The sequence below is a fragment of the Clytia hemisphaerica genome, unplaced genomic scaffold (assembly GCF_902728285.1).
Source record: "Clytia hemisphaerica strain Z4C2 unplaced genomic scaffold, Clytia hemisphaerica genome assembly, whole genome shotgun sequence".
NCBI lineage: Eukaryota > Metazoa > Cnidaria > Hydrozoa > Leptothecata > Clytiidae > Clytia > Clytia hemisphaerica.
The window spans coordinates 852116-862947 of NW_027104613.1; the positions used below are offsets into that span (position 1 = coordinate 852116).

The 10832-nt window shown below is 33.9% G+C and overlaps 1 long non-coding RNA gene across 1 annotated transcript; it reads left to right on the plus strand.

Moving 5' to 3' along the window:
- The first annotated feature begins 1254 nt into the window (after nt 1–1254).
- On the plus strand, nt 1255–3341 carry LOC136824345 (uncharacterized). Its single transcript, XR_010849124.1, has 3 exons — nt 1255–1323; nt 1610–1690; nt 3082–3341. It is a non-coding gene; the product is annotated as an uncharacterized lncRNA (long non-coding RNA).
- Nucleotides 3342–10832: the final 7491 nt, after the last annotated feature.

Below are 10832 nucleotides of genomic sequence, written 5' to 3' on the forward strand. Positions count from 1 at the left end.
GCATACAATCCAATCCCACTGTGGACTGAGACAGCGAGATTGAGCCTATGGACACTGATCAAATTACAACATGGGATTTATAGTTAAATGACATTTTTTTGTATGGAACTCTTGGAATTCAAGATTGCAAAATAAATTTCAAAACAGACAAAATACTTTTTTGTATCAACAAGAATTTCTATTTGGTGGGATTGTTTGTAATATATTTGTAGGTATATATGTAATATCTTTAAAATGTAATTCATGGAAAATATTTTATGACTTCAAATATTTAAAAAAACAAATTTGAAAGAAGATCTTTCTCACTCTATACTGCCCTCTTTACACACTTTTCTTGTTATACAAAGTACAGTAATAGATAAAACTCTCAATTTTGTTTTACTCTTTTGCTGTTTGCTTTTTATTAAATATTTATATGGTTTCTCTTTTATTTGGTCTTGTTTATACAGAGAAAAGAACGATTTTGTTTAAATTACTGTACTGAAAATTAATGGTTTTTATGAGAGAAAGCAAAGGACACACTTTTCATACTAATTCCGACTAAAATTTTAATGTAAACCTGATAAAAAGGTTTAGTTTTTGCATGGTACCCTCAAAATCCTAGATCCGCCCATGATTCCTCAGCTTCTTCTTTGCTAAATCTGTTTATTTTTCTTATAGTGCTCAGATTTGCTCAGATCCATAAGCCGCCTAACTGAAAACGAAAGTGAAATCTACCATTTTGAAAAATTTATCCCTACACGCCCGACCGCGTCCGCGGAATGTGGCTAATACTGCTCGCTGATTGGCTTATTTATTTTATTCTTGGCTTTTGATTGGCTGTTTATAGAACAATAACATTATCAACTCAAACAATGGGGGTTACAGACACTTGACCGGAAAAAAGCAGTGTAAGGGTCCCTTCTATTTTCACCCCCTGATGCAACGAAAAAATCATAAAAGTAGAAAAAAATTGGGACAAACCTATAATTAGAAAGAAAGTCTCTTAGAAACAATCTGTGGTTTGAAAATTCATAGAAATACAGAACCTTTAAAAATTGAATTTTGAAATTGAAAACAATAAGAACCTTGAAGATTTAGAGAGTAATTAAACATTGGTGGCTAAAAAAGGAAAGTAGGCTAATAAAATGCGTTCCTATGGTCGACAGTATCTAAGTAACCCCCTCATTGGATGCTTTCATTTAACCTAAGTAAACATTGAAAACAGTTTTTGAATATTTCTTCTCTCTCGAAAAAGATAAAACTAGTCATAACACCAAATTGAAAAGATGCAATCATTGTGGGTGTGTTTTTTATTTGTTGGACTTTTTACTTTGGTGCAAAGTAAGTAAATTCCGTATTTGTTTGGACCCGACAAGGTCGATTTCTGAAACAGTGAGTGTTTATTTGAAAAGCAAAACGTGATAAAATTTCTACTCCAGAAGATTGAAGGGGTAAGGAGTGACTTCATTTGATGACTTAGCAGACCCCCTTGACGTAAGTCTTTCAGGCTCAGCATTGTTCTTAAATTGTTCTTATTTTTCTGAAGATTTTTCTGATTAAAAAAGTATAGTCTTTTTCACTTAATCTTCCTCGATAATTCTTTGGTTGATCTCTTTTAATATCTTAGATGCACCTGCCACCAGAATTGAAGTAAACAATGAGGAAACGTCTAAAGAACTATTAGCAAAACGAGCAGACCCTCGGAATGGTATAAATTAAAAATGAAACCCCCCTCCCCCCAAACAAAACTGTATGCTATGATTGCCTTTAACTCAAACCTCTGTAAAATTTATGAAATTAAAATAATTGATTGAAAGAACTTTCTTGTGGGTGTTTTTTAATAATAAGCTGCTGCTTCAGTAGAATTCCTTTAACTGATAAACTCAGTAAAAAGAAGTTTTGAATAATGCAATTGACTCCCGGGGGAAGGACCGACGGGTATCAAAATATCCGAAATGCACTGGACTTTTGATAAATGCACAGTATGGGTGGAAATTTCTGCGAATCTAGGAAAAATTGCAAGTTTTTGCTCGAAAATCTTGATTTTCTTGCTCTAAAAGAGTTTGAAATTTGCAAAAATGCACTGTAAGCACTGTAAAGGTAAGCCAATTTTTCTTCGCACATACCGTCAGTTGGTAAACTCACTGCCTCACACCCCGGGAATTGACTTAAAAAGTCTGTCCAGATATAATTGGCAATGGAAACAAGAATGCCTGTAACTTTTGATAGTCAAATATGATTATGGAAATTTTTTTTGCTTGATTTAGAAAATCAAAAGCGCTATATTTGAATGTATTTTTGGTTGAAAAATTCGCGACTTTTAGCCGTTAAATTTGCAATTGTAAAAATTGAGCTTTTTTTCTACTTATGCTATAACGTTCATTTTTATGCCAGTGGTAGTTCAACCTTAGATTGAGAAGTTTGTTAAATTTCAAGGCGAACAGAAAAGTCCTTCGGAAGATATGGGACCCGAAATACCCCTTGGTAGCACTTTTCTGTGAAATATCAAATCTCCAACTTATTACTAAAGACGGGGGTAGTGATATGATAAAACAGTTTTTCGATCATAACGTATTTTACGATCTCTTTAATGACCTCATAGCTAAACTGTGTTTAGTGTTTTGGGAATTAGCAAAGTTCTTTAAAATGACTTAAAAATAACAAAGGCAATATAAGTTCTTGCTTATCTTTTCAATAAAAACAATTATACTGTATGATTTCACTTCGTTTCGAAATAATCAATGATACCAATAATACCAATGCGCCAACACTTAACACTTTCCAACTTTTAATTGCACTGTTCAAAAAAGATAACATAACCCCCGTTTTTAGTAATAAGTTGGAGATTTGATATTTCACAGAAAAGTGCTACCAAGGGGGATTTCGGGTCCCATATCTTCCGAAGGACTTTTCTGTTCGCCTTGAAATTTGACATACTATTAAAAGTTACAGGCATTCTTCTTTCCACTGCCAATTATATCTGGACAGACTTTAGTATTACACAGTAGATTTCCGGCTATAATTCTAGGTAACTTATGCAAACACCACATATCATGCATGCTTAAACCAAATTTCATTATTTTTGTTTCATACAAATAGCTGAAGAAAAGAAAACAAAGTGCTCAGAAAAGATTACCAAACATTGCGGAAAAGTAGAAACAGAGTGCGTTTTCGTCAACACAAATCTTTATGACCAAGCTTATCGCAAAGAAATATGTGGAAAATCTCACATCAAATGTAAAACATGCCTCTTTATTGATGTTGAAGGAAACTGTTTGAAGGCATGTACAGAGAAAGTTACATTTTTATAGTTTTATGCAAACAGTGTGTAATTTAGAATTTAAAAGAGATATATAACATAATATTTTTGAAAAGCTCTTATTTATTTGCCCTGTTTCTAATATTTTTACCTGCTTTTCCTCACCCCCTTCTCATAGACCCACTGAGAGCCCTTACCGCTGAAAATTTGGTCAAAATATCCACCCGGTTAAACTATGATTTTTGTCCCCACTGAAAATTATAAGATAAGCAAATCCTCACTGCATACTATTATGCAATTTTTCCATCCCATTGAGTTTTCTAGTTCGAAAACAATTGAATTCAAATCCAAATCGAGTTTTGGTCCGTCATTTTTACCCCTACTGAAAAAATGCCTGAAAAGCTGGCTGAAAAAATCCCATCTGGTCTGTGAAAAGGGGGTGTTTTTTTCGGAATTCAGAGAATAATACATACATTTTGATAAAACCACTAAAAACACAATTGGGATTTAAAAAGCAATTGTCTCCAAGCTGAAAAATAGAAATAGCAGCGAGATGGTTTATGAGGGCAATATTTCAATAAAATTTTCGAGTGTGATAAATGGCGTGGGTTGCGTGCCTTCGTGGGTCGGAAAGAAATTCGTGGGTCCATGAAAAAAATTCGTGGGTCTAGAAAAAAAATTCGTGGATCGCGTAAAAAAATTCGTTGGTCGCATAAAAAAATTCGTGGTTCCAGAAAAAAAATTCGTGGGTTCATGAAAAAAATTTGTGGCTCAATGAAAAAAATTCGTGGGTCCAGAAAAAAAATTCGTGAGTAGAAAAAAAATTCCTGGGTTCAGAAAAAAATTCAACGAAATGAGAAACGCCGTAACAATGTGACATAATTTGTGGTTATTTGTGAGACACAAAATCCAACGGGGTTATCCAAAACGGATTTTTTTTCACCGGGGATACGAAATTCTATTGTTCTTTGTTCGAAATATTGGTGGGGGTGAGACATTTAAGTCGATCAAAGTTTAGTGGGGATTTAAAGATTTTTTACGTTTTTCAATTGGGATGAGCCTTTTTTCAGTTGGGAAAAATTTCTATGCTTATTTCCACCGGGGACGATTTTTGGGCCTGAATTTCCAGTGGGTAGGGGGTCCATCCGGGTCTGTGAAACAGGGGTGTCATGATGTTCACCAATCCGGAATAAAATGAGAACTCCGGTTAATTTTGTGATTTGTCACCAGTTTTGGGATTAAGGGAATAGAGTAATTAATTTCATTTAGTGTATGGTTCAACAATTTCATTGTATTTTGAAAGCAATTCAACAGTTATGCATTACACGAGTAATATTATCTATTACCTTAATCCCAAAACTGGTCGCAAACACAAAGTTATTCTGTTATTCTTAAAATGCATTATTTTTATCCTCCAACAGACGCCTTCTGCTGTTTTTCAGTAAGTGTTTTCTTTTGTTTCTGTGGCTAAAACAGGCTAAACTGACAAATCATAACTTAAATCCTGACCTGACAACCCCCTTTTAATCTAATCCTATTTTTATAAAAAGATTAATATTTTGACACCTTATGGCTTGTGTATGTCATTACCGTAAAATTTCTTCTTTTGTTAATTTTTAACTAATGAACTAATAAAGTAAATTCCTTCAACGGTTAGTGTAAAACGCAGGTCACAGGTCGCAGGTCACAGGTCGCAGGTCACAGGTCAACAAAATGCAGACCGGAAAAAAAAAATAAGATCATAACATGTACTTACATAACATAACATCAATACATAGCGCATTAAATTACAAAAAAGTAATACATGCTATTTAGATATTATAAAATGACAATTGAATAGAATAACAACCTATTTTGACATAGTGACACTTACTTACAAAAATAATGACAAAATCATAAAATATGATGCCTAGCAAGACAAAAGCACGAAAAATATTTATTATACAAAATGTGATGTGGATGGTGTGAATGGATATAAAATGGCACCAAACATAAGCTTGCAAGGACCCTAAGAGAGTGGTTTTAGAAGGATGGAACTAATTAATCATTCAGTTATTATTTTAATGTCTTAATGACAATTTTTGACAAAAATATTAACAGAATCATAAAATATGATGCAAGAACAGACAAAAAAAACGAAAAATATTTATAATACAGAATACAGAATGTGATGTAGATAGTGTGAATGGATATAAAACGGCACCAATCAGAAGCTTGTGAGGTCCCTAAGAGAGTGGTTTTAGAAGGATGAAACTAATTAATTATTCAATTGTCATTTTAATGACTTAATGACAATTTTTGACAAAAATATTGACAGAATTACAAAATATCATGTCTTACAAGAGAAAAACACCAAAAATATTCAGTATGCCGAATGTGATGACAACAATATGGCTGGATATAAAATTACACCAATCAGAAGCTCGTGAGTTCTCTGAAGAGGTAGTTTTAGAGCGATTTGTTTTATTATATGTAACCATCATATAACATTACAAACATTACAATATGTAATATACCTGTTATACGTATAATATAGTTTCAAATATTTTGTGGTCTGCGTTATACACGGCGCAAACTGCGAAAGATCGATAAAAGCACATGGTTAAGTTTTGATGTTTGAAATGGTTTTATATGGATGAAATTGCTTGAGAATTATGTTTTTGATAATTTTTTGTGTTTTTCAAACATTTTCCTCTGCAATGACATTGATTAGAGTTAACCTGTCATCACTGACCTGTGACCTGCGACCTGTGACCTGCGTTTTACACTAACTGTTCCTTCAACCTCGTGTTTATCTAGAAATATTTCCTTTACTTCGATCAAAGATTTGGGAAAAGAGGATAAGAAACGCCGCTGCCGCTCGCTGTTTTCCTATTCTTCCCCTTTGAATTCGGCACCCTTTGAAGAAGCAAGGCTCTAGAATAGTTGAGCAAGAAGGAAGGCCGAAACAAAATGGCGTTACGTACAGGTTAACCAATGTTCAAGAAAAAAGTCCTTGAATAAAGCTTTCCAGACATCCCAGTGAGTTTTTTGTGAAAAAGAGACTGGGGAGTGAATCTTTGATCTTCTGGGGGTTTCCCCTGAGAAAATAGAGGAAAATCATTCTATATTCTGGGAGTAAAGATGGCGGACATGAGGCATGCTTGAAATTTTGAAAAATTGGGACAAGTTCTTTCTGGCTTGTATTGCTCTGAATGAATTTTTTGTGTTGCAGACATAATTTTTATGGGTAGTAGGAAGGTTGATTGTGACCACCTATGCCTTAGTTTCCCTGGGCACTCTCTAAAACTTCTCGGCATTTTGATTTTAAGATGGGCAAAATCGATTGATAATTTTGTTATTTTTTTCAACTTTTAGATGAAAAAAATAGTGTAATCTTAGAAAAACTTCCTCCATGGTAATGGACTTGAGATTCAGTAAGTATACTCGATTTCCTCTGTGGTACTTTTAGCTTTATCTAGGGAAAACATTGACTTTTTGGTTGGCAATTTAAAGTTTCGGCTAACAAAAACATTGTAAAGTTCAAATAACTTCGACATGTGATATTTATAAAGTCTGACTATTGATGGGCCGTGATTTTGACCGGTCAGTTGATTGACTCACAAGGCTTGGACAATTTTGCAGCCAAAACATAATTTCATCGGTGGACTTTACAGTCTGTGTTAGGGTAATTCATACAGATTATTGCTTATACAAAAACAAAAAAGCCCTAGTTTTACAGTAGATTTTCATTTTATATATTTCCAGAGCTAGTTATCGTCATTTTCTCTATGAAATACTGTTTATAACAACACTACCCAGAAAAACCATTCCACAGAAAGTTAAGTATGGGCCATCCAAGCACTGGTGCAATGAACCGTCACGTTCAGGCATGGCAAAGTCTGCTAAAAAATGAAATTAAACCTGCAGAAACTATATTACGTGCATTATTAAGCTTGACCAAAACAGAATGGAATAATAAATATATGCAGAGGATGTTAATATTTTGTAAATGTTTTCTGGACAACCGTGGATATGAACAGTTGAACCTACCGCCTACATATCCTTTGAAATTGGACATATACTTGGAAAATGTTCTCTGGAAAAAGTGGATTTCCATATACGTATTATGTAAATTTGGTCAGTCTGGAGAATTTTTATCGAATCTGTATTTATTTGGATGTTTGTTTTGTATCCAGGTTGTCCCTGGAAAGATGGTCCAAACAAGTCATCAGAGCCAGGAAACATGTGGGCCAAAATTACCAAATGTAAACAAACTAGGAGACCCCAAAAGTGCTTCTATTTAAATTCTACAATTCTACTTGAACACATATTTTCACTTATTGTTATGTAACAAGTTTTTCTGAGGCTGATATTATTTTTCCAATATTTTTTCCAAAGCCATGTGTCCACTCCGGATAATTTTCAACGGATCGGTACGGTTCGGAACGGTTTCTATTGTTCTGGGGATTATCTTCCACCCATTTGCTTCATATTTGTTTCATGTGAACGGTTCGAATGTTCACGTGTTTTTGGTCCAAACGGATAGATTTCAACTTTCTTTGCGATCCGTGCCGGATCGAAACGGTTCTTTCGATTTCAAACAATAGAACATCTGTAGAAGATTAAACTAATTAAATTTTCTTTGTATAAATATTGTAAACAGAAAGAATCTGATTCAGAAAATTTGAAGTGGATATTGCAAAACTGTCCGGATCAGTTTTCCAAAATATTCCGATTCAAACGGATCCGTTGAAAATTATCCGGAGTGGACACATGGCTTAAACGTATTTAATTTTTTAGCAATGAGTTACACATCTGGCTGCGTTTAGACCAACTGGCATTTGTAATTTGGCATTTGCTCATGAGAGATTCGATTTTAATAGCTTTTCCATTGTATTTTCTGTCATGACATTTAAGGAATCGTCTTTTTAAAGTCATTACTGAAAAGGTGATTCCCTCAAGTTCAACTTTGACAGATCAAACAATGAAAAGCATGGAATTTCTCAAAAACTGCAGTCATTAAGACTGAAACTTTTTTTGCCGTAGGGCTAGGCTATGGCAAATTTTGCAAATTTTACAATCTATAGAAAGAACTGAATAAAAAACGTGCAAATACTTTAAAAAATCAAAAATGTCATTTTTTCTCTTTGTTTTGGTTCCTTTGTTTGATTTGAAATGCCAGAAAAGGGGATTCCTTTGCTCAAAATGGCATTTCAAATGCCAACACGCTGGCATCATTAGGCATTTGACAAACCGAACAATTGCGCGGAACAATAGAATTCAAAAGAATACTGCAAGCAATTACAAATGCCAGGCTGGTCTAAACGCAGCCTCTGTTGAATTTAGTCCTCTATGGAGCAATGATATAATTTTCTAGTCCAGCTTTCAAGTTATACAATCTGAATCAATGTACTAATTAAAAATCAGTTGGAAGGTTTTAGTCTTTTTTTTTAGTCTTCTCAATTTTATTTCAATGGAAAGTCATGAGTGATATTGATTTTTTTTTCATGCAATACATCTTTATTTTCCCAGGTGTTATAAATGAAGGTCAATCATAAAAAAACCTTTTCCGTTTAATGTGATCTTTTTTAGAAAAATTTCAAACCATTTTTAGCAGCATTTACAAATTAAAAGAGTTGCATAAATGTTTTCTACTACTTTAAGCTAAGGCTACACTGATGATTTTTTCAGGCGGCTGCAATGCAATTAGCGTTGCATTGCAAGCGCGCGAGAAATTGCAAAATGTAGCACGTCAATTTTTTCTGCAATTGCTCTGCAACGCAATAAAAATATTGTAGAACAAATTGCAAGTGTCTGCAACAAAATCAGTTTGAACTGATTTTGTTGCAGAAGAATCTGCAATTTTTTGACGATGTATCTGACATTCCAATCTTATTACGTCATTCGAACGTCGGACCTTCGAAAATCGAATGTTTTGTATTTCGAATGTTTTATTTTTGAATGTTTTTTTGAAAAAGTTGTAAAATGATTGTGAGTTGTTTTTTAGCAGATAGTGACAAGATGGCTGGAAAAAAACTTTCAGATGAAGAAAGAAAGACTTTGATCATATTTTTCGAAGAAAACCCTGCATTATGGGATGGGGCCCATCCCCATAACAAATGCAAGAGAACAAAGGAGGAATTAAGGAAGAATCTTGTTGGATTATTTGACGAACTATACAGTATTGAAACTCTTGAAAAAAGTTTTCATTCGTTAAGAACTTCTTTCGTTAGGGAATGGAAGAAGAAAGTCACACACGCAGAATCTGAGGAAAAGGATATCCCGCTTAAGAAGTGGAAATTCATGGATGAAATGAATTTTCTTGTAAAGGAGATTAATCGTGAGAAAAAAGGAGGAACTTGTTGATTTTTACAGGGAAAATCCTGCATTGTGGAACCACTCATCAAAAGATTATAGAGATAGAACTTTGAGAAGCGCCTTGATGGAAAAATTATACGACATTTATGATGGTAAATTCACGATCGATGAAATTAAACAAGCGTGGCATAACACTTTGACTCAATATAAAAGTGAAAAGCTCAGAGAGGATGCGTCGAAAACCAAGTCTGGATCAGGCATCTCGGATGTTTACTTGTCAAAATGGCAATTTTTTAATTCAATGGAGTTTATTGATATTACGTGTGGAATGGATGAAACATTGAATACGATTGAATCAGTTGATGCGAGTGAACTGCCTCCCCCACCACCCAAGAAAATGTCAAAAGCCCAAGAGAAATCGGAAGAAAGAGCTGCCAAAATCGAACTTTGGAAGACCTTAGCCGAAACAATGAAAGCCCCAATCCAACCCCAACCCCAAGCAGTGATACAACAACCTGTAAATCAGCTTAGCAATCTCGAAGCGAGAGCAAACTTGTTCGGAAAACTTGTTGCCGATAATCTCTTACAATGTGACCCTGTTGACTGGACATACCTGAAAAAGCAAATAATGGATCTGTTTTTTGAATATGAACAAAGACGTGCTTCTTTTGCACAATCAACGTACGAAACTCGTCCTGGAACAAGTTCTCAAGCTAGATCTTTCACCGATTTTTTGCACAGTACTGGCCCGATTGACGCCAGTTCTACATATTCTAATGACTCTTTTGGTAACAATTGAGACTAGTGACAAAACGATTGATTTGTTGAGTTCAATAAAGATACGTTAACGTTTTATTTCGATCCGTTTTAGAATCAAACTTTATCAAATCCAATAATTATATTTTTGAAATTCAAACTCTATTTATATATATAAGTTCCCATTTTAAGGTATAACGAGTCGATTCTACTGTTTATAATAATATATAATGATTTTAACTACAAGTTTAACTTTATAGTCTACTACTCTTGGAAAACTAATGTGGGAGGGTCTAATAAGAGGTGGAAAGAACAGAATCATCTACTTCACTTTAGATCTCCTACATACCTTTTCCAAGAGTATATTATATATTTAAGAAATCAAACTTTATTTGTTCATATAAATGTAAAAGTTTATAGCTCAGTTTCAAACAATCCTTATTGTGTCTTTAACATGATATATCCTTCATTGTTCATTGAGTTTTAAAACGTTTTGGTCAAACAGAATAAAATAAAGGTGTCCAATAGCGATTGA